This window comes from Maniola jurtina, chromosome 22, assembly GCF_905333055.1.
Source record: "Maniola jurtina chromosome 22, ilManJurt1.1, whole genome shotgun sequence".
NCBI lineage: Eukaryota > Metazoa > Arthropoda > Insecta > Lepidoptera > Nymphalidae > Maniola > Maniola jurtina.
The window spans coordinates 10,380,780-10,406,004 of record NC_060050.1 but is presented as its reverse complement, the minus strand read 5'-3'; the positions used below and the strand labels follow the sequence as shown (position 1 = coordinate 10,406,004).

General features: G+C 36.9%; 1 protein-coding gene and 2 long non-coding RNA genes across 8 annotated transcripts in view; 2 read left to right on the top strand and 1 right to left on the bottom strand.

Annotated features, from left to right (window-relative positions):
- The window catches only part of LOC123876970 (synapse-associated protein of 47 kDa), a 96,484-nt gene that overhangs the window by 8,420 nt on the left and 62,839 nt on the right, over positions 1 to 25,225 (top strand). The gene's annotated exons all lie outside the window — the stretch shown is intronic.
- On the bottom strand, positions 1,029 to 17,420 carry LOC123876987. Its single transcript, XR_006798472.1, has 3 exons — positions 17,407 to 17,420; positions 8,546 to 8,550; positions 1,029 to 1,130 (listed from the first exon to the last, which is right to left on the bottom strand). It is a non-coding gene; the product is annotated as an uncharacterized LOC123876987 (long non-coding RNA).
- On the top strand, positions 3,338 to 22,304 carry LOC123876985. The gene is made up of 3 exons (XR_006798470.1): positions 3,338 to 3,350; positions 19,509 to 19,513; positions 22,231 to 22,304. It is a non-coding gene; the product is annotated as an uncharacterized LOC123876985 (long non-coding RNA).

Sequence of the window (25,225 nt, the reverse complement as noted above, 5' to 3'; positions counted from 1 at the left end):
GTGGGATATCATAAGAAAGGGCTTTACTTGTACATTCTAAAACAGATTTTTATTTATTTTTAAGCATAATAGTTTTTGATTTATCGTGCAAAATGTCGGAAAATTTTTCCGAGTACGGAACCCTCGGTGCGCGAGTCTGAATCGCACTGGACCGTTTTTTCACAGGGATTCAGGTCGCTACGCGTCGCGTTTTCGTCGACTAAATACGTGAGTATAGCCGCAATAACCTATACTTATAATGATAATCACTCACGATAGTTTAACGCTAGATACATTGACTATTAAAACGAGATAGCATGGTTTCCAAGAGAATATTTCCTTGGTGCGTATTATAAACCCAACCCATACACCCCGTGTATATTAAACGCAGCGTTGTGCGTGGTCAGGCTTTATTGTGATACGTTTAAGGTGTATAGTTCATCAATAAGCATAAGGGACCATAATATTATGTAACTTTTATGGAAGGTGACTGGTTCCTAAAGTTAGATAATTGCTATCTGCGAATGAAGTCACTGAAACGTTGACTGTTTAAACAAGATAGCATGGTTTCCTAGAGTTTCCTTGGTGCGTATTATAAACCCAACCCATACATCATATGTACGCTAAACTCAGCGTTGTGCAGTCTGCGTTGCGTTCATATCCACTAAGAAGCTTTTAACTTCTTGCCTTGTCTGGTGCCTGGGTCTTGGGGAACCAGGGAGCATAAACTTTGGTCGGCTCCTTGGGTGCCGTGGAAGGGACGCACTGTTTCGGGTCACACGACCAATTAGTGAACCCAGCCTTCCTATTTGACATTTTTTTAAATAATGATTGCTAGCCATGCTAATCCTGACTAATACTCCCCTTTCCCCTCCAATTAAGCGTAAAGCTTGTGCCAGGAGTGGGTACGACAATAGTGCAACGGGTGGGGTTTGAACCGCCGACCTTTCGTAATTCAGTCCGCTCCTCAACCGTTGAGCTATCGAGGCTCTGATTTGACATTTATTACAGAGGTACGCCTTAAAATCATCCTGCAAAAAATCCTATTGATCTTTTTAAACGATTTTATTATTACGTAAGAACCGAAAGCCAAACATCGTAGGTAGATAAACAAGCCTCCATTCTCCGAGAGTGGAGACCGTCGTAATTTCCTCTGACGACGTTAGCAATTGAATTGCCTCCACGCTTCTCCATTATCGACCCGACTTCATCAGTTTGCGACTTACTCGTATATTGTGTTCCCAACAGATTCTACTAGTACTACTTTGTTCGACTTTGTTGAGAGAGGAAATTATATTTCTACGCTTCCTTCTTCGATATTTACAATGTAGGACGTAGGGAGCTGCATCTCATTCGAAAGTGTATCTGTCTGTCTGTCTGCTAATTTTTCACGGCTCGATAACCAATTTTGATCAGCTACAGAATTAGCTTACATCCCGGGGACGGACATAGCTATTTAAGCTACTTTTTGTCCCGGAAATTCAGAGTTCCCACAGAATAAAAAAAACTTAAAGCCACGTGAACTAGTTTGGTATAGGGATAACTTGCATCCCGGATATGAATATAGGCTACTTTTTATCCCGGAAAATTACAGAGTTTCCACGAGATTTTTGGAAACCTAAGTCCTCCTGGTTGAAGACGCGGGCATCATCTATAAGTATTATTAAATGATACAGAAGTGCAAGTTGTGTCAAAATGGACGCCACAACAACAGATATCTAAGGAAAGACCCAAAAAAAGATAGATGTAGGTATATAGAGCTAAGGAAATTAGAAAAGATAACATCGTGAATGATGGACGTAAAGGACAGAAGTTAATGAAGAAAAATTGTAGAGAAGGTCAAATCCCACAAAGGGTTGTAGCGCTAAAGGCCTCTGAAATTCTTTTATCAAAAAATGTTTTTTAATGGGAAGGCATGTATAACTTTTTAATTTGCATAGCTGGAAAAAAGTTTCTTTAGCGCGCTTCTTAGGCTCTCCATACAAAACGTAGTTTGGTTCTTATATGAATATTAACATGTAGAAACCAAAGGAGTATGTGTGATTTTAATAAAAACTGCCATACCCCTTCCAGACTATCCCGCCCGCTTCCATCTTAGACTGCAGACTTGGAGTTTTATTTAGAGTTTGATTGGTTAATATATTCAAACTAGCCGATGCCCGCGACTTCGTCCGCGTGGAATTAGGTTTTTAAAAATCCCGTGGGAACTCTTTGATTTTCCGGGATAAAAAGTAGCCTATGTGCTAATCCAGGATAGTATCTATCTCCATTCCAAATTTCAGCCAAATCCGTCCAGTAGTTTTTGCGTGAAGGAGTAACAAACATACACACACACACACACACACACACACACACATACAAACTTTCGCCTTTATAATATTAGTGTGATGAAAGTCAAATTACGTTTGTTAAGAGCGCACTACGAATAAACTCCTTGTAATGGGAAGGCACGTATAAACTTTTTAATAACCTTAATCATTTTCGCAAGGCCACATTCTTTCCCCAAAATATAACAACAATTTGGCGAGCTATATTGTTGGGGTTAAGTGCTCCTTGCGACTATAAGACCCCTTTATTATAATACCTCTTAGAAATAGCGGTGGCTAGTTAATGGAACTGTGACCTTAATAGCTCGCACGGTATAATAGCTAGGTATATATGTATGCACTTATATAATAGCATTAGTTATTAAATATGAATTAATGTGTGCTTTGGACGACTCTCAGAATAATACAGGTAGTTGAGAAAAACCTAGACTAATTAAGTCTAGGTTTTTTTTATACTAAACTAGTAGTTAGTTGCCTGCGACTTTTTCAAAAATTCGTTCTTAGCAGAGGTCTACGTCATAATAGCATGCATGCCAAATAGCACGATACGTTCAGTAGTTTGAGCTGTGCGTTGATAGATCAGTTAGTCACTCATCTTATCCTTTTTAACCGACTTCAAAAAGTCGGAGGTTCTCAATTCTTCGGAATCTTTTTTTTGGCTCCAAAAATGTTAATATAGAACTACATCAACTCTTGTAGGTATACATAATATATTCAGTAATAAATTAAATAATTTTTTACTTTTTAGTGTTATTGAATTCAGATTTTTTTTTTGATAATTTTTATATATTTAAATGATGGATAATGTGAAATCCTATTTATTAATTCCAAGAGCGTGACAGCGTATAATATTCCATCGCAATATTAAATTCTGTCACTGCCGTTCCTGTGATTATAAGGGTACCTATCAGTCATCTGAATCCATATAAGCCTTTTCGGCTTAGAAAGAGGCTGTAATTTGCATTCAGTCGTTACAAAAGCAGACATTTCGGCAATAGCAGTTTAGTATTTAGGTTTCATCTTGGATTTTAATTTAGAATATGTGTAATTACTAATTGTTATTTTTAGGGTTCCGTACCTCAAAAGGAAAAACGGAACCATTATAGGATCACTTTGTCGTCTGTCTGTCCGTCCGTCGCGTCCGTCCGGCCGTCCGTTGTGTCTGTCAAGAAAACCTATAGGGTACTGCCCGTTGACCTAGAATTCTGAAAGGCAAGCAGGTAGGTCTTATACCACAAGTAAAGGAATACATCCGAAACCGTGAATTTGTGGTTACATTATTTAAAAAAAATGTATTTAAATTTTCAAAATAAGATAACTATACCAAGTGGGGTATCATATGAAAGGGCTTTGCCTGTACATTCTAAAACTGATTTTTATTTATTTTTATGCATAATAGTTTTTGATTTATCGTGCAAAATGTCGAAAAAAATACCCGAGTACGGAACCCTCAGTGCGCGAGTCTGACTCGCACTTGGCCGTTTTTTAATCTATAAGTAGTGGAAATTTTCGACATTGCTCCATAAAAAATTTGGATAACAACTCCTCAATCCTTATGCTGCAGGGGATCTGACCAATGCACGCGGGCGAAGCTGCGGGCGAAGCTAGTTAAATAGATATAAAATTAGATGATGATTCTATTTTAGCTATACAAAAATCTTAGTCCCTTACTACGCCACTTATCTCAATATCTGGGTCGCCCGCTCACAAACTAAACGAAGGATCTCTTAAGAGCTTCCAATATCGATAGCAATCTGAAATTTGCCCAGCGAATTGTAAAACGAGGAAATCTTTTTATCTCTCCACGTTCCCGAGACTTCCTTTCCGAATAATTTCATATTGATGGTTTTATTTCGATTTACTTTTAAATGAGATGAAATGGATTGTAATGGATTCATTTTTTAGAGTTCCGTATCTCAAATGGAAAAAGGACCCTTGTAGGATTACAAAAAAAAAGAATATTAGCCATGCTAATCATGATTAATACTCCCCTTTCCCCTCCAATTAAGCGTAAAGCGTGCCAGGACTGGGTACGACAATAGTGCAACGGGTGGGGTTTGAACCGCCGACCTTTCGGAATTCAGTCCGCTCCTCAACCGTTGAGCTATCGAGGATTACTTCGTTGTCTCTCTGTCTGTCCGTCGTCTCTGTCAATACGGGGAATCAAAACCTATAGGGTACTTATCGTTGACATTGCTATCTGACTTTCATGATTCTTGGTCAACGCGCAACGGGACCAAGAATCATGAAATTGAAAAATGGAACGGGACGGGAAATAGGTTTTCGAATTAGGTCGGGAAACGACAGACAGACAGACAACAAAGTGATCCTATAAGGGTTACTCTTTTCACTTTGAGGTACGGAACCCTAAAAAAAGGCTATCACCGCGTGTTCAGAAGAAATTTTCAAAGGCGCAGTTTGAAAATTTTAATTATCCTCCTAACACCAAAATCCTTGATAGACACGTAACCAGCGATCAATAGGTGAAAGCTGTTCAATTAATACCCGCGTCCAACCGCCATTGGCCTAATTTCCTTCCTGACCCTACTTTTGAATTGCGATCGTCGTTTGCATACGTTGTTGGGCGAAGGATGAGAGGATGTGTAATTTGGAGAGTTTTATTCCGTTGGTACAAACTTTTTAGATAAATGATTTCTGTATTTGAAGTTTGGAGTAGAAATAGATTTGAAGAAGTAATATTCTTTTTAACCCCCGACCCAAAAAGAGGGGTGTTATAAGTGTGACGTGTGTATCTGTGCATCTGTCTGTGGCATCGTAGCTCCTAAACTAATGGACCGATTTAAATTTAGTTTTTTTTTTGTTTGAAAGGTGGCTTGATCGAGAGTGTTCTTAGCTATAATCCAAGAAAATCGGTTCAGCCGTTTGAAAGTTATCAGCTCTTTACTAGTTACTGTAACCTTCATTTGTCGGGGGTGTAATAAATTTTTAATTTATACTCGTGCAATTTATGAGTTATTTAAAGGTCGGACCGCATTTGCACGTGATTATTGACCAATAGGTGAAAGTTTTCAATTATTCCCGCGTCCAACCGCCATTGGTCTAATTTCCTTCCTGACCCTTCACTGTTTTATGTGCGTCAATTTGAATTGCGAATCGTTGTTTGCATACGTTGTTGGAAGTGGAAAAGGAAGGATGAGAGAATGTATAATTTGGAGAGTAAATTTATTCTGAAGGCACGAAGTACAAACTTTTCAGACAAGTGATTTCCGTATTTGAAGTAGCAGTAGATTTTGAAGTTTGAAGTAGAAGTCGATTTGATTTGAATAATGTGATGTAGTCATATTCTTTTCCAATTTATGAATTATTGTTATAAATGTGTATTTATCTAATTCGTAAATTGTCTGGTCTGGAACCCCCTTTAATACATTTTGAAAGTTATTTAGTTTTTATGGGTCTTGAAAAGTAAGGGTAAGTACTACGGATACGTCTCTATGGCTTAAGGCTCAAGATATTATGTGCAGGAGGGACAGGTAGACCCAATAGAGATGATGACTACTAGTCAAATGAGTGACTTTTTATCAAACGTCAAAACCCTCGCTTAGTAAGGGAGCTTGTATTAAATACATAGATGTGACGCCATAAACATTTGACGTAATTTGACGTGCCTTTTAAGTTATATCGATAGTTTAAAATGGTTAGCAAACTTAAAACTAACATTTTACGAATGTCCGAAGAACTTATTTAAGGAATTATTAAATAGAGTTAATAATTCCTATGAAATAATTTATTTTTGACATAGGCATCATCCCAATTTTGCACAAATACGTACCTTTCATATTTCACCGTTCAAATACCGAAAATGCAGTCCAGAAAAATGGGAACGGGCGACGTCAATTCAATACCAGTGCCAGCTAGAATAAAATCAAAGAGAGTTCTAGATTTAAATCGCCGTACATAAAACGCTCAAAGGTCACCGGCGAGGGGGAAATTGGGTCAATGCGATGCGATGGCGGTTGGTCGCTGGATTAATTGAAAAACCTTTTTACCTTCGGATGGATATCGTTATGTAACGGAAGATCGTGGATTGCATATTTATATATTTTTTACATAAAAACTGGTCAAGTGCGAGTCGAATCCGCACACGAAGGGTTCCGTACCATCCCACAAGAAATAACATGTGTATTTTTTTTTTAAATTTTTAATGCGGTTATTTTGAAATTCATATTATTTGTTGTTATAGCGGCAATAGAAATACATATTCTGTGAAAGTTTGAACTCTCTTACTATTAGGGTTCACGAGATACATCCCGCTGACAGATAGACGGATGGACAGTAGAGACTTAGTAATAGGGTCCCTTTGGCATCCTTTGGGTATGGAAGGCTAAAAAGGAGATACAGTACCCGACAGGAAAGATTGCTTACACATCGTGCTTTAGAAAGAGATTTCGCCGTCGTAGAACGTCGTCTCTTTCACTCATACTTATAAGACACCGCTTTACGAAACCGTTATCTCTTTCTGAATTCTCGGATAAATTATTTTGAAGATTCCGAAACAGATCGCATTTTTGAAAATACCTACTCGTGTCGCGTTTTGTCACTGACCGTTGGCACCAATCTGCTAATACGTCATACGAATAGTACAGTACAACCAAATTAGTAATGCGCATAGAAATTTTCGTCACAGTTCGGCAACGGTCGTATGATACACATGATATTGACTCCTATTTGTTTATAACAAGGTGCAAAATTCGTCGTATTCCCAGAATCATATTCAATGATTTCCCAGAAATCATTGAATCGTAAGAGCCCTAAACAATGCACTTGCATTTTGCACCTTGTTATAAACAAATAGGAGTCAATTTTATGTGTATCATACGACCGTTGCCGAACAGTGACGAAGATTTCTATGCGCATTATTAATTTGGTTGTACTGTACCTATAATATGTTCTGAACAAAATGGGCCAAAATAACTAATAAATCTCTCTTCGATACAATCCTTCACTCCGAGCGGAAGCTCCATCGATCATATTCAGGAAGAATGAGAATCCAGAATGTTCCGCTGCATACTTTCCCATCTATTACCTTGAAAAGGCGTCATATTTCGTACACTTTGTCAGGTAACATCAAAGGCATTCGAAATGTTAGATACATATGAAATTATCATACATATTCTTGGTAGGATTCGATAGAAATGGGTTCGTGATCTTTTTACATGATTTTCAACCACAATTTTTCAACCAGAATTTTATTATGAATTGGGAACTATGCAATGATTTGTCGAGTTAGTTTCTCTGTTGTAAATTCCTTGATATTTTGCATGTTTATAAGGCTAGATGCTAACGGGAACGGAATTTGACTGAGAAATTTTAAGGTAGCGAAAGAAGATCTACGCCGCCAAGACGCTTAAGAAAAATTTCGCGAGCGTGTTTACCTTTGTGGAATTTTGCTAAATTTCAAGATTCAAGATTCTTTATTTACAGAAACATTTTTTTACAGTGAGATGCTAGTACATATTGTTCAGTAGAAATGTTTCATCTTACATAATTTGGCCTGTAAAATAAGTACAAAGTACAATTCAATATTTAACCTATTTAAAAAAAACAAAATTCATCTATTGTGTAGAAGCGCCTTTCCATTAGCCACCATCCTACAAGGCTTGTAAAAAACCGGCCAAGTGCGTGTCAGACTCGCGCACCGAGGGTTCCGTATTTGGTAATTTTTCCGATATTTTACACGATAAATCAAAAACTATTATGCATAGAAATAAATAAAAATCTGTTTTAGAATATACAGGTTAGGCCCTTTCATATGATACCCCACTTGGTATTGTGATCTTACTTTTGAAACACATTTTAATTTTTCAAATTGACGTTTTTCGGATTTATAAGATCTACTTACCTGCCAAACACGATTCATTTTAGGTCAACGGGAAGTAGTAGGTTTTCTTGACAGACACGACGGACGGACGGCGCGGACCGACAGACAGACAACAAAGTGATCCTATTCCGTTCCGTTCCGTTTTTCCTTTTGAGGTACGGAACCCTAAAAATTAAAGCGGAGTCGTCGTCGCTAACCGGTATATGATCACTGCTAGACATAATTCTATATGGATCTCTTTTAGAAACTTCCGCACGCCGCCGCCTGTATCGTATATGTCGTCTGACCATCTAGATTCTAGTGGATAGTTTTTTTTTTTCTTTAAATCTGGCTTTACTCTGATTAGCCAATGTCAAGTTTGTAATTATTTTCAAGTTATTGAATCTATACAAGTATGGACTCCGTCTGCGCCGGCGCCCGCCGACACACGCGCGGCGCCCCTTCAGAGCACTTCCCAGTCAGTTCCACCACCAAAAAACACCAACTAACACAAAAACCAGCCACTCTTAACAAAAAAAAAAACACTCCAAACAAGCACAGCACGCGCGCCATCAAACGCCATCACAGACGAAGTCAGTGGATAGTTTTACCTTGAAAAGTAGGCGTATTTAGAATTTTTCGAGATCAATCATTTTGCCTTACATTGTAAATAATTAAAACAAAATAATACGCCGTCGGTACTTGGCCGTAGAGGCATTCGACCTTGTTTCAGGAATGGTCTCATTCGTATTCAGTCCAGGTCAAGTGTCGTTTTGGGCTCCGTTAGACTTCAATATCGGGGCAGGCTTCTCGAGTATTTGGTGCTTACTTGAAAGAGAGTCTATGCTTAGGTATCCAATATTACCAAGTCCACTTTTAACCCCCGACCCAAAAAGAAGGGTGTTATAAGTTTGACGTGTGTATCTATCTGTCTGTAGCATCGTAGCTCCTAAACGAATGGACCGATTTTAATATAGTTTTTTTTGATTGAAAGGTGGCTTGATCGAGAGTGTTCTTAGCTATAATCGGAGAAAATCGGTTTAGCTGTTTGAAAGTTATCAGCTTCTAGTTTTCTTATAGAGGTTTTTGTGTCGGGGGTTTTTAAATTTTACGTTATGTAATAATAATAATTATTACTAGTTGAAAAGTAGTGTCAGAAATTTATTTTGGAAATTAACTTTAATTGAGTTAGCTATTCGAAACTGAACTAAACTGAACTGAAAAAGCACCAGTATAAAGGAAGAAGAATCTTTGTACTGGTGCTTTTTCAGTTATTAACATCTGGAAACAAGATGGTCAAAAGTCGAAACTGTGGAACAAGGAATTAGCTTAGCTTATAAATATATTGAGCGTGTATTTAGCAAAGTCCATACTAATATTATAAATGCAAAACTGTTTCTGTCTGTTATCTTTTCACGGCTTATCCTTTTAATCGATTTTGACGTTTGGTACAAAGATAGCTAGCTTTCACCCCTGGGAAGGACATAGGCTAATTTTTATCCCGGAAAATCAAAGAGTCGTCTCGAGATTTCAAAACCGAAAACCACGTTTATGAAGATCCGAGTTTCAGCTAATAAATCAAATTTCATTTCTTTGTTTTCTTGCCTAATTTTCCGTTTCCAGAAATTTTGGCATATTTTTACAATTTGGTTTTCAAATAGACCTTTGAAGTTCTACAGAAAGTTTGTTTGCAGTAATTTAAGACTTTCCTGGTAATCCAGAAATATATAAAAAGTTTAACAAAAGAAAAGGCTAAATCATTTGTCTTTCGTTCGCGAAATAGCCAAGTCTACCGTGTTCTATACACCTTAATTTTTCTTTAATTGAATCTACGTCTACCTGACCTTTTTTAACGCATAGTTAATTTCATTTCTTATTTCAACTACTAAGTACCATCTGTAAAGATTGCAGTAATTTATAAGTCTTTCCTGGTAGGTAATCCAAAAGCATATAAGAAATTTAGCAAAACAAATTTAAATTAAAAATTTATAACACCCCCGACAAGTGAAGGTTACAGTAACTAGAAAAGAGCTGATAACTTTCAAACGGCTGAACCGATTTTCTTGGATTATAGCTAAGAATACTCTCGATCAAGGCACCTTTCAAACAAAAAAAAACTAAATTAAAATCGGTTCATTAGTTTAGGCGCTACGGTGCCACAGACAGATACACAGATACACAGACACACAGATACACAGATACACACGTCAAACTTATAACACCCCTGTTTTTGGGTCGGGGGTTAATGAAAAGCATGAATCATTTATCTTTCTTTTGCAAACTACCTAGTCAAGTCTAACGTGCTCCAATATCTGTATAATCGAGTCTACCTTACCTTTCTTAACGCCTAGTTAATTTCTTTTCTTACTTCAACTACTAAGTACCATCTATCCTTAAGAGTAAGACTAATGAGTGTTACTTAATCATTAGTTTTAGCGGCACTTTTAAATTAAGTACGGTTTTTTCCTGAATTCAGAAAGGAGCACTTAGTTCTCGTTTTCTTTTCATTTACTTTTTACTTTTACTTAAAAAGATTTTTTTTCATATACCAAGGCTATAGATCTTTCTCATGTACGTTACTGGGCGTTCACAAACACACTTTTAGTGTAGTAGATATAGAGATAGATAGAAAACCAATCTTGGGCCCAAATCTGAGTGCTTGAATCAATACACACTGCCAACTTTCGAGGGTAAGTCAATATTCTATACCGAGAGTTTGCTAATCTTATGTGGGTGTGGAATGAAGAGGGTCGGCTAAGTTCTTAGTTTCGGATTATAATTTCATTTGCGAGTTAGGAGAGGTCGCTATCATACCTATAACAATATTATGTGATGGATTACATAAGGACCGAATGCAATTGAGAAACAATATTTGAAAATTATACTTACTTCGAAATTTTTGCTAACTGTACTGCAGAAAAAGAAAAGGGTTAATTGTTTATCTTTATTGAACTAAATAAACTTTCGTTTAACATTTCTTATTTGTATAAACTTTTGGGGCCATAATTGTCTTAGACCGTAAAGTTTGATCCGAGACGAGCAAGCCGTGCCTAAGGGATGACCCAATCTATAGTAGTTGGAGGGGGCTAATTGTATATCATTATTTAATTAAATAAACTTCTATCCATATTTCTTATTTGTATAAACTTTTGGGGCCATAATTGTATTAGGTAAAGTTTGATCCGAGATGGATGATCCAATCTACAGTAGTTGGAGGCCTGGTAGAGTTTAACTTAGTAACAACAAAAGACAAAGTCAATTGAAATTCAAATAATAAGCAGAGAACTTGGCTGTATTGTGCCAGGATTGATTGTGTCGTTAATTGAACAAACTATTGTGTTTGTTAATCAACTTGAAACTGCTCTGTCCCTTGGAGAAAATGCTTATTATTGTTATTTACTAGATGATGCCCCCGACTTCGTCCGCGTGGATATATGTTTAAAAATCCCTCGGGAACCATGGAGGTTTACGGGTCTATATTATCTTACTAAAATTATAAATGCGTAAGTGTGCTTGTTTGTTGGTTTGCCCTTCAATCACGCCGCCGCAAAAATTGACGTAATCTCAAATTACCCAACATAGAGAAGCGTAGAGAGCATATAGAGTTAGTCAAGTAAATAATCCCCAACCTAACGACCAGCGTTCAAGGGTATGTTTCCACTGAAGCGGAGGAAAATTTCGAATTTCTGTTCAATCAGATTTCAAATAAAATAAATAAACACCGCGGCTCCGAGCCGGACAGAACAGAGTCGAGCAGGCTGTGGAGCTGAGCGGTGGGCACGAAGCGGGTAGAGTAGAAAAAATTGACTGATCGGAACACGGCTCAATACAGCTCTAGTCTGCTCAGCTCCACTCCGCTCTGCTCCGCTTCAATGGAAACACTTGCCATTTGCACTGTTCTTCTCCGATCCACTCCGCCTAGCTCAGCGTCAGTGGAAACGCGCCCTAATTGGTCTGTTGAACCCATCTCTGTGGTACTGGGCCTAACATGTCTAAATAATTCATTACGTTCTTCCAGATGTATTGACCAACTCCGGGGGCTAACGGGTCTAATTACAGAACATCATTTATTCATGACCCCTTACACTTAAACAAATGTCCTTCTTGGCACTTCATATTAATTATTCAAAGGACTTAGAAGGGGGAAAAGCTTTTATTGTAAATTGAAATTAATTTTTCCCCAAATGGAACATTTTGCCAAGGTTAAGGAAAAGCGAAATTCTTAATGCAATGGAATATATTTACCGTAACGTTGTAAACAACGCCATGTTTTAGTTTTTTGGGTCGTATTTAATCAGGTAACTACTAAATCAATTTTAGCTCACCAAAAACTATGATTAGCCAGTGTAAAATTATGATTGAGTGACTAATTTGTAGTAACATATAAATCCAATACGTACTTTAAACTCTGTTCATGTAAATATTGTAGATAGGTATTCGTTGCTCGTAGGGCGTAGCACGTAGGCCGTAGCTCGTAGGCCATAGCTCGTAGCCTGTCACTCGCTTTTTCTGCCCGGTAGTTTTTAAAAACGTTTTCGCTCAACGTTTTTACTTAGAATCGCTAAGATATTGAACGCCCTTTCGGCGCGGCGGTCATAATATTTCCTGCTACGTAGCACTTCAGAGGTTTTAAAGCAAGAGTGAATAGGCATCTTATAGGCAAGCGGGTTCATATCTAGTTCTCATCATAGTTTTCCACTAGGTTTGTTGTCAAGCGCATGTTTCCTAGAAGTATCACCAATTTTGGATTGAAGCTAGTCTTACTTTCCTTGTCTCAATTGATGTGCGTCCACTATTAGTTAAACGAGTAGATGAAATCCTCGGTTGGGGTTGCTACCTGCCACTTCTTGATTTACGGGTTACCAGCATCAAAAAACGGGGTTTTAGTTTTTTTTACGGGAGAAAGTGTTTTGTTTGAAGAAACAGCTTTTAAAAGTTCCTCATTTTGTGACACAAATGTATGAAAAATATCGTTTTCGGCTACGCGGGTATTGGTCCACGCATAGCAGCACAAGAAAAATATTCTATCTACTGGGCAAAATGTCAAAGTACGGGAGCTTTATTTACCCCGTTTTTATTTTCGCAATTACGGGTTTCTGCATTATCATACTCTGAAATACGGGGTAACCCGTAAAATGCGGGGCATCTAGCAATCCTATCCACGGTCTTATTGTGGCTGCGGCTAAATAAAAAATTTACCCGAGATCATCCTATACTGAGGATCTCCTAATACTGCGTTTAATAGAAAGATTTTTATTCAAATAAACTTCCGCAAGTGGTTTTGAATCGTTAAATGAATCTACCACTGGTTCGCAATCCACTTTCTACAGCGAAGAACGAGTAAGAAACTCTTTTCAAAGATTCGATTTTGCAATTCCAGCACATTGGAAAGGCTTCACAAATATTTCATCTGATGCTTTTATTTAGTTTGGATATGTTCCAAATTACGGCCACTTTTATTGCAGACATTGTGTATTGTCCCTGTTAATTGAATTGCCGTTGTTAATAGGAACCACCAATTTCAATAGCAATTTTATTAGCCAGCGTTTTGTGATGAATGACGTAATAAAGCCGTCGCAGATGCTGACTGTACGGACTACGTAATAAGTAGGTATATTATTCAAAAATTCAAAATTCAAAATATTTTAATTCAATTAGACTTTTACAAGTTCTTTTGAATCGTCAAAAGCATCTACCACTGGTTCGGAATGCCTTTCCTACCGAGAAGAATCAGCAAGAAACTCGGCGGTTGCTCTTTTCAAAGATTTGATATACAATATTATGCCATGTATAAAAGCAATTGAAGTCCCGCGCATTAAAGTCAAGCGTGGGCGTTCTGACTGCGAAACTTGAGCATATTACAAAAGTTGGTAATCTTAATTAATATTTAACAACAGTAATTGTATTTTAAATACTTTTTAAATTGCCCCATTACTACATAATGTTTCCATGAAAGATCTACATCACCGATCACAATGTTTTATACTCCAGTTTCAATGATGTCAAAAATGGATTATTCCCTCTGCGACGGAATTGATGACTGACGTTCCAGAATTTATGTTTGGTTATGCTTTAAACCTTTGAGCTTTCCTTTTTTAACCGACTTCCAAAAAAGGAGGAGGTTCTCAATTCGTCGGGATCTTTTTTTTTTTTTTTATTTTTTTTTTTTTATGTATGTTCCCCGATTACTCAAAGACCCCTGGACCGATTTGGAAATTTTTTTTTTTGTTTGAAAGGGTATACTGTGCAGGTGGTCCCATATAAATTTGGTGAAGATCTGATGAATATCTTCGGAGATGGAGAACAGAACTCCTCAATGGATAGGAGTAAATTGCTCGCGATCAGTGTAATAGCTTAGTAAACAGTAGGGTTTTAACTGGGCACAGCATATTATAGTACAGTGGGGCCACTAAAAATTGTGAAATAAAAAATTTTCAAAAGAAAAATAAAACCGACTTCAAAAACGACAAACACTAAAAAGTAAAAAATAACTTTTGTTTAGCTACACGTGTAATGCACCTAGGTATGAAGTCGGGCGAGCTTCACTCTTGGATTTCTAGTTTTGTTTTAATATGCCCGCTCGACTTCATACCTAGGTGCATTACACGTGTAGCTAAACAAAAGTTATTTTTTACTTTTTAGTGTTTGTCGTTTTTGAAGTCGGTTTTATTTTTCTTTTGAATTTTTTTTATTCCTTTTTACGGAAATGGTGACGTCTGCTATACGAAAGGTCTACAATAGGAAAGTTCTCTTGTAAGGATTTAAAGAATCTTTCCTATTGTAGAACTTTGAAGAGGGGTGTGTCCTTTGCGATCGAGTTCATGATTGACTTTGTAGGACTCATTATTTTGTTTTATTCAACAGTCTACCTTTCAACAAACGTAGAATCATCTTTGGTTTTTTTTTCTTATCTTTTTCACGGTATTCGAGCAAAAAGAACAATGTTAATGTTTTGTCATATTTATGAATCCTTTGTTATGTAACTAACCTATCATCGCAAAGGCCGTAACAATCCATTCATGCGAATATTATTCGTATCGATTTGAACATTGCTCATTAGTGATTCAGTCCTTTGTAGGTATGTTCAATTTTGGAAACATATTATAAAGTATGCAAGTCTGAACTGATAATAATTCGATAGTTCATTTAGTAATCATTTCAATATTTTACAAATAATCTTAGCCTCTAATTTTTTTAATAAACAAGATCCCTTGGAAGGTAATATTAGTGGTAAGGCAGCCTTTTCAACCTAGTATATCGTCTTCTTTTTAACCCCCGACCCAAAAAGAGGGGTGTTATAAGTTTAACGTGTGTATCTGCGTATCTGTCTGTGGCATCGTAGCGCCTAAACGAATGAACCGATTAATTTATTGTCTTTACGTGGATTACTATCTTAAGATTCTTTTCATTCTTCTGTAATAGTTCCTATTATGTATTTTAGTGTTATTGTTTTTATCAAAGTCTTCACAACCTTAACTTTAATTTAAGAGGAAATGAAGGCTGATATTACTAATCTAAGATGCCCAAGGCTTAACTACTATAACAAAGCCGTAATAATAAACTACCCTTAATTTATTATTATTGTATTCTCTTTGTTATCTTTACGTTAAGGAATATCACCATTGATAAATCGTCGCACTAATGGGGCAGACATGGCGTAAGTGTCTGAATCACAGCCCCTCGGTTAGTCGTAGGCGTTAGAGATGGAACGGCGTCATTCATGCGAATTCTTTTCCTTATTTACTCTTCTCTCCGGGATATCGCCCTTTGATACTTTATTCAACGTTAGTATGCCACTAAAAAAGAAACGAGGACGTTTATTTCGACTGTTTGCCTTATATTCGATTTCTGCTACACGATTTACGTCTTTCTTATGTTAAATACGTAGGTATCCTAAAACATACTTATACTTGATGACGCTACTTGCACTTACACGATAGGATAATACAGATCACTACGACGAAGTTACTTACAACGAATCAACTAGATGTCGCCACAGGTATCTTCGGTTATTCTCCACATTGCCTGAATCGCGCAAACGAAGTTTTCAATACAACAGCCGGGAAGAAGATCTTATTTTTATTGTCGAGAGCACATCAATCTTTAAATGTAATAAACTAATGAAAATCTTCGTAACTGAGATTATACCTAAACGCTTCCTTAAATAAGCAAGCATTTAGTTATAATCTCTTTACTTCGAGCTTACGAAACTCTCTGGAGTATTAACTATGGCTTCGGCTTGAGTAACTTTCGCCTTTCATTCAGATATTACTTTCCGAGTTACGAAGTTTACGGTAATGACTTCAGCTGGAGTTGCGTATCTCTAACAGGGGTATAAAGTACCCGATATTTCCATTAAAGTCACTGATTCCAGTTCAGATATGGTGGTTAATTCTACTGTGCTTAACCGCAGAACCAAAATGACAGATCAGGGATACTAATGCATTTTGCTATCCCTTTCATAATGCTGTATACGGAAAAGGATAGCACTAAATTTAGACCTGTTACATGTCAATTTAGTTAACAACATTGAAAATTGTGTACAATAGAGAATTAGCTACAAAATCTCACATCGTCGATATCTGGAACAAAAATGCATATTCTTTGAACGTTACCTTTTCTAAAAATGTTTAAGCACCTAAGCGTTTATAATCTCTTTACTTCAAGACTACTCTCTGGAATTAACTATGGCTTCCGCTTTATTAACTTTCGCCTTTCATTCAGATAGTACTTTCCGAGTTATGAACTTTACGGTAATGACTTCAGTAGAATTTCCGTATCTCTAACGGGGGTATAAAGTACCCAATATTCTCCATTAAAGTCACTGATTCCATTACAGATATTGTGGCTAATTTTGTCGTAGGACAGAATCTCTGAACCAAAATGGCATGTTCAAATGTGTTGCTATCCATTTCATATTGCTCTCTGCAGAAAAGGATAGCATTAGATCTTCCAATATAGCAATCTTAAGATTGTGTATAGCAGAAATAGCCACATTGTCTAATTTTGGTACATATTAAGTTTTTCTTCAATTTATCTCTCCTTCTATTCGGATTTTGACGTGACAACGTCTTATAATTCGATAGAGCCGGCTGCACGCACGAAAAAACATGACTCATGTGGCGTTACCTCGCTCTGAGGCGTTCCATGTAAGGCTTGAAGTGCAAGCGAGAGCGCGGAACGAGCGACAAAGAAGCACAATCGGCCTTTGTTGTCACGTTCAACTATCGTCAGTAAACCGACTTTACAGACAACCAATTTATTCCTTTCAGTATTTCTTACAAAGCTACAAAAAGCTGAATAATTGTTATGTTGTTTTTCCTAATTAGAATAAAAATCTTGTAAGGTTTTATTAAGAAAACTGTCCTTTACGAAATTCAATTCTTCGTAATACGTGTCTCGTTTTCCTTGTTGTAAATGAAAAGTAAATACATTGTTTTAGTAGCAGTGGTTATTCGTGCGAAAAGCTTTTACCTTTTAATATTCGGAGAGTGCGAGTTTAAAAATAAACCTCTATTAGCTTTTCAATGTAATATGAAAATGTGTTACAAAAAATAATAACAAAGATTAGCGTGTACGTGCGCTTTAATATACGTGGCATACGTATGTAAGTGTGCGTAAGGAGTTGACGAATCAGAGGACGCGCGCTTCGAACGGCTATCAAATTAAAATTAAATCCATGTCGCTGATTGGTCGAGCGCGCAGGCGGTTGGCCGGGGGTGGGGGGAGCTGCGATCAATACCGAGTTACGTAAGCAGTCGGCGCCTCGTGGCTTGTGCACGCATTGTTAACACTGAAATAGAATGAATAAAGTTACTCCAATGGCTTACTCAGTTACTTACATTTTATAAACGCCTGGGAATTAAGTATTTCTAACCCCTTTGTTGAACTTTATGATGTTTAGTTTAGAGGTTACCTTGTAAGCTCGGTGGAATATCCTGGCATATTTATGAGAAGTTATATTAAACCGGCTATAAAGGTATAAACTAAAAAGGATTGTTTTGTTAGAATGCTAAGCCTCAATTAATTTAATTATGGGGCTTTCCGATTGTATAGTACCTACCTACGTTCATTGTCACTAGTAGGATTTGAACTCGATTTGAATATGCGTACATATGAAAATCATAACGTTATCGGAATCATTTTTATTTGAAAAATAGAATTGGACTTCTTATTATTAGACTAGGTCTTAATTTTAAACACTATCCATATTATGCGAAACTGAGTTTGTTTCTTGGTTTGTCCTTCAAGCACGTCGCAACGGAACAACGGTTCAACGGTTCAACGTAATTTTTGCATAGATATGGTTAAAACCTGGAGAATGACATAAGCTTTTCAATCTGGCAGTCAAAGAGTTCCCACTTCCCACGGATTTTTCGAAAATCTGAATCCACGCGGACGAAGTCGTGATCATCAGCTAGTATTTTGTAAATCTTAATACTTTTAGGATTTAGATAAAATATATTTTGTATATGTTGTAGGTATAAATTTTTGGTGTATGAATACCAATTTATTTTCTTATTATAAAGTCTGATGGTTTCTTAAAAAACAATACCTGCCGATCCGACGGCGGCAAAGTTAGCACAGAATACAAATAAGCTTCGAGAGATGGGTCGAAAATTTTTGCAAATGTCTCATCCATCATTTTCTCCATTGTGTAAACTAATCGGATGTAAAAGTTCGTAATGGAATGATGGTTTCCAAAAGAAAATGTTTGGAAATTGATATTTGTATTGAATTTAAAACTACTTCTCAATGCAACTGAAACTCAAATTCTCTCTAAAACTAACTCTGATTCTGTGATTTCGTCCACTTGAATTTAGGTTTTTAAAGATTCCGTTGGAATTTTCTGAAATATTTTCTTAGTGCAGGGCTCCTTTACATTTAAAGATAACCTATATGCAAAGTTTCTTGTCTCTACAGTCTAGACCCACCGGTCCAAGCTAGATGTTTTGTCAATGTTAATTTATTTAATACATAAGTTTATACGCCAATTTTAAGTACCGAACTCAAACCGACAGCCCAAATACCAATTCTCATAGATATACCATGAAAATTGAGCTTTCGGTTAAAAAATGAAAAAAATACGTGTTTTGGTAATGCCACTTTCAAAGGTTTTTTGAAATTCCACCCGAGCGAAGCAGGGGTTGATGAGCTAGTCTAAATAGGTCTATGAGATATCAATACCCAGCCCAAATCTTTGGATCTAGAAACATGCCATTTCGCACAGAGTTCCCTTTATAATGCGCTGGATTTCAATTACTTCTATACATTGCAAAATATACCTATAGTATATCAAATCTTTAAAAAGAGCAACCACCGAGTTTCTTGCTGGTTCTTCTCGGTAGGAAAAGCATTCCGAACCAGTCTTGACGATTCAAAAGTACTTGTCAAAGTCTAATTGAATAAAAATAATTTGAATTTGTTGACAAGGAATAGGCCCGGATGTTTGGAAATTCTCATAGGGATGAAGCCGCGGGTGGGTCACCTAGTTTAACATAAAATTACAATGTATATTAAAGCCGCATAAACGTCGTATATTTTCCAACCCCCAACTTTTACAACGCAATATCAGAAACACGACCGCGGTCCTAGCGACCGTGGTAGTTAAATTTATGGTCCTTGCGACCCTCTTTATTCTGGAAGCTGTGAGGCTATTTTACGAGCTCTTTCAGATTTATTGCCTTGCCTAGATCAAATTCTAGGCTCTACTTTGTTGGTTGTACCTTGTCTACTGAACATTTATTGCGAGTTATAGGATCTTCTCATAACCATATTTTATTTTAATCTTTGCCTGGCTTGGGTTATCTGGGCAATGTACGATCCTGTAATGTAACTTGAAATAATTACCTATGGATTTTCTCTTCTGTCTTCCAGGTGCTCTTTTTCACAGAATTTTGACTTTCCGGATACTCTTTGAAGATGTCCAATGCTACCTTCCTCTGCATTAACTTTCTAACTAATCAGCAATTTGCTATTTTGTAGACGTGAAAATGGTTGTTATACAGAGTGTAACCATAACGCTAGTAAAAAATAAGACAGGTGATAATACTGACGATGAGATAAGGTACCATAAAAAAACTATGAAAAAAAAACATTTAAAAATCCTGTATTTTTTAAAGCTTACAATAGCAAATAAAACATCTGACTGACGCTAGAGGTCAACGAACGTTCCGTAAATAGGTCAATCGAAGTCCGCGTCGTAGGGCATTGACCCGAGTTTTGCACGCTATACAATGCAAGTTTGAAAAATACTAAATCACTAAAACTACAAGATAAAGCAAATGGTTATTGGCATTGGCTTATGGTAGTGTAATAATAACGCTAAGTTTTTGCTAATGTTCTGGTTACACCCTGTATAAATCAAGTAAGGGCTGTAATGACCATCCATTTAGCATAAAATCCACATATATTTTCTTCCACGTCTTGCCCAGTAATATATCATGGAACACAAACCTGGCTCAGTTCACTGTACTTTGATTCATAGCTCTCAGTGCTAGGTTTAGATTTATTGCTTTACCTAAACTAAATTCCTAACAACATTTTGTATACCAATCGTTCTTTGTAAAACCTTTGTCACAATTGTAAGGGATTTCTCTGACACCTTTGTTTATTTTTTCTTCAAAGTCCTTTTACTCGTAGGTTTTCCAATATTGATTGTTGGCTATACAAACTTAAGTGAGGAAATGTTTGAAAGCAGTTTCCTTCATTCTGAGTTTCTTTTGTTCATGGAACTATAATACTGTAGGTTATTGTTAGGCAGTTTTGTTAGTAATAATAACAGTTATTGATTTTCAATATCTTCTCCCTCTCTGTCTTTTTTAACCCCCAACCCAAAAAGAGGGGAGTTATAAGTTTGACGTGTGTATCTGTGTGTCTGTGTATCTGTCTGTGGCATCGTAGCGCCTAAACGAATGAACCGATTTTAATTTACTTTTTTTTGTTTGAAAGGTGGCTTGATCGAGAGTGTTCTTAGCTATAATCCAAAAAAATTGGTTCAGCCGTTTAAGAGTTATCAGCTCTTTTCTAGTTTTCTTGTAGAAAAGAAGGTTAGATAACCGTTAGGTTCATAATATTATGTCAATTGACAAATGTCAAGCTGTCAAGATGGACGTTGCCTAGATACATAATTATTTATTTGAAAATGATGTTTTGGAAAACTCAAATACTTTGTTGGGGGTGTTGTAAATTTTTAATTTACACTTGTTGAAACATGTAGTCTTTTGGATTATCTTAAAACATGCCAGCAGAAACTAGCTTTATGTGAACAGGTTAAATCATACACCGCCTAGGAATGGTAAAACGGTGAAAATGCTTGTCAGCTCCCTGCTCGCTTCACGCACAAATAAAGACACTTCTATTAGTACTTACTTGACTGAGATGGCGCGTGAGGTAGGATGCGGGTTCCCAAGGGATTGCCAACTGAAGACTTTAACTGTCATCCTCCGCAACCTTCGTCACAAGCCATCTCAATGAAACGGTTTGGATGGGGTTAATTTTTATGACTGTTGCTTCAGAAAGATGTGGTGTGACTGCAAAGACGTCAATACAGTTAGATCCTTAAGCTCACTTATGGCCTGCGCACACTAGAGGATGGGACGACAGGATTTGAGATAGGTCAATTACTGAGCATTGAAATATATTCTTTACTAGCTGATGCCCGCAGCTTCGCCCGCGTGGATTGGTCAGATCCCCTGCAGCATCAGGATTGAGGAGTTGGACTCCAAATTTTTTATGAAACAATGTCGCAAAGTTCCTCTATCGATTAAAAAAGAAATGACGCAAATCGGTTCAGAAATCTCGGAGATTTCGGTGTACATAGGTAGAAAAACACAACTCCCTTTTTAAAAGTCGGTTAAAAAAGTAGCCTATTTTACGCCCTGGTCAATCCTCTACTTGCCTGTGAAAGTCCCGTCAAAATCGGTTCAGCCGTTCCAAAGATTAGCCTTTTCAAACAGACAGACAGACAGACAGACAGACAGACAGACAAAAATTTTAAAAACGTGTGATTCAGTTATGGTATCGTTCAAATAACCATATGAGCTTAATATGAGGTAGTTATTTCGAAATTACAGACAGACACTCCAATTTTATTTATTAGTATAGATTTGGATGGGATAAATATTTAATTCAATTGATAAATTTAAAATCCTCTGCCGTCCCATCCTCCAGTGTGCGTAGGCCATTACAGGGCATTATTTGATGACTGGCTTTAATATCCTCTGGAAGTCTTTCTTTTTATTCTTATCTTTTTTTCTTTTTTGTCAGCCCTAGCACAGACTACGGTCTATTTGAGCTGCAAAATTCCAAACACCAGTCTGTTTTTTAACCCCCGACCCAAAAAGAGGGGTGTTATAGGTTTGAAGTGTGTATCTGTGTATCTGTCTGTGGCATCGTAACGCCTAAACGAATGAACCGATTTTAATTTACTTTTTTTTATTTGAAAGGTGGCTTGATCGAGAGTGTTCTTAGCTATAATCCAAAAAAATTGGTTCAGCCGTTTATGAGTTATCAGCTCTTTTCTAGTTTTCTTGTAGAAAAGAAGGTTAGATAACCGTTAGGTTCATAATATTATGTCAATTGACAAATGTCAAGCTGTCAAGATGGACGTTGTCTAAATACATAAATATTTATTTGAAAATGATGTTTTGGAAAACTTAGATACTTTAGATCGTAGGCGCGGAATAGTCCAAGAAAATCAGATCAGCCGTTTGAAAGTTATCAGGTCTTTTCGGTCTTTTCTAGTTACTGTACCTAACCTTCACTTGTCGGGGGAGTTATAAATTTTTAATTTACACTTGTATATCTAGTGCTTTGGTCTATGACAACTGGTGAAAAATGTTTCTCTTTAAATTAAGTCTATTACTAAATAAATAAAATAAATAAATAAGTCATCAATTTGTTCCTGTGTCGTACCCATACATAGATTGCTGCTCCAAGTTTCCGTCTCGATTACTTCGCAAAGGCGTTCATTACTTCGTCGATAAGTCCCCGATGAGTTTGATAGCGTCTTGACTTTCACGCCCGTTCATTTCTCCACTATGCGACTAACTTTGTTTCATTGTGAAGAATTAATTAAACTCGATTTATTATCACGCCAGACATACATTGTCCTAAATTATCTCTAGAATTGCCGAGTGCACCTTCAAAGTGTGAAATGTCATCCTCACCACCTGGGTAATTTGTGTACTTCGACCGCCCGTTGTTCGGTCAAGAGTGTTCTTAGCTATTATCCAAGAAAATCAGTTCAGCCGTTTGAAAGTTATCAGCTCTTTTCTAGTTACTGTAACCTTCAGTTGTCGGGGGTGCTATAAATTTTTAATTCACACTTGTATTAGTAGGATTCATGACATACAACTTATATAGACATCCTGTATTGACTGAGAGTTAATCCAGCGAGTTCTGCGCCGGATATTCTCGTCCCATTGAACCCTGTTACGATAAGTCAGCCGGATGAGGGAATATCGATTCCTAATCCGCCAAGTTTTCATCTCGGCTCACTTTACGACTCTGCCCCTTCCGATAGTTGATTGATTAGTCGAATAAACTCGGATTCAGGGTTTTCTGGTCATTGACTGGGAGTGGATCAAAGTAGTCCAATGATTTTGACTGTCCGAACTAGATTTATGGCCCGGCTACATGCCGTTGAAATACGCGTTAATAGCCGTTAACCGTAGGTGTCACCACTACATAACGCGTTAATTTTACAACGGCATTCCCATTACCGTTTGGCGTTAGACGATTTTAACCACAATTCAATTGGCATATATTAGACGTCAACCGTTCAAGTGTGACCACTCAATTTAACGCGTTGATATTGGCAGAATTATCGCGATATCGCTATAATTCGCGATGATATATTATTACATATTTATCTAGTCAAAATGTCTGCGACTTTTAAAGTCCGAGCAAAATCAAACTAAGGCCTTTAGATCTCAGCACGGGATCTTATCTGAATCATACCATGTATTTAATGGTCTGTTTCAGACTTATTAAGTTTGGACAAAATCCATGGGTAGTTGTACTGTATTCCATAATTTTCAAAAACTCTCTAAATTGTTTACTAATGGACAATATATGTTTGAACTTACCACTTATGTGCTCTAGGATGATTGCCAAGTCTACGTACATGGCAAATGCTTGGCACGTAAAACCTATTAAGCTGTAAAACTTGAACACAGAAGCCATTTAAAAGCCAATGACATCAATCTTGCTGCCCATAAAACTTAAAACTAAAAGTTCCAATCAGGTCCAGAAGTAAGGACGTTCTTTTCCGTAAAAAAAACTTAATGAACTTAGTGAACATCTTAGAGACGTACCATATAAATAATCACTTCATTGACCTCTCCTTAAATCACGCCCCAACAGAACGACTTGATTTACATAAAAACCTGGAGAGTGGCATAGGCTACTTTTGATTTTGGGGAATCAAAGAGTTCCCGCAAATTTTTTAAACTTAGGTAAATTCGTGTGGATGAAGTCTTTGATATCATCTAGTGATACCTAAACTGAGTGGTGGATGTAGATTATATATCTCGAATGACTCGTTTGGCACAATATAAATTAATGTTTTTGTATAATAGGTATAGACGGAGAGTGAATAGGCATCTTCTAGGCAAGGGAGCTCCAGCCTACATCTATACATTGCTTCTTTTAAGGCATGATTGTTGTCAAGCGTATCACACTAATCACATCACACTAATATTATAAAAGCGAAAGTTTGTATGTGTGTGTGTATGTTTGTTACTCCTTCACGCAAAAATTACTTGACGGATTTGGGCTGAAATTTGGAATGGAGATAGATAATATTCTGGATTAGCACACAGGCTACTTTTTATCCCGGAAAATCGAAGAGTTCCTACGGGATTTTAAAAAACCGAAATCCACGCGGGCGAAGCCGAGGGCATCTTCTAGTTTCGCAATAAAAATAAAACGAAATCTTTATAATGAGGTTGTAAAACTCTTAACTTATATTACGTACACTACCTACCTAGTCTATAAAATTATCTCAGTGTTTTGCAGTTTTAAAAACTACTCTATTAATTATCTCAACTTTCATGTTTTACAGTTTTTGTCGTCCGAAACATTCATACGTTTTCAT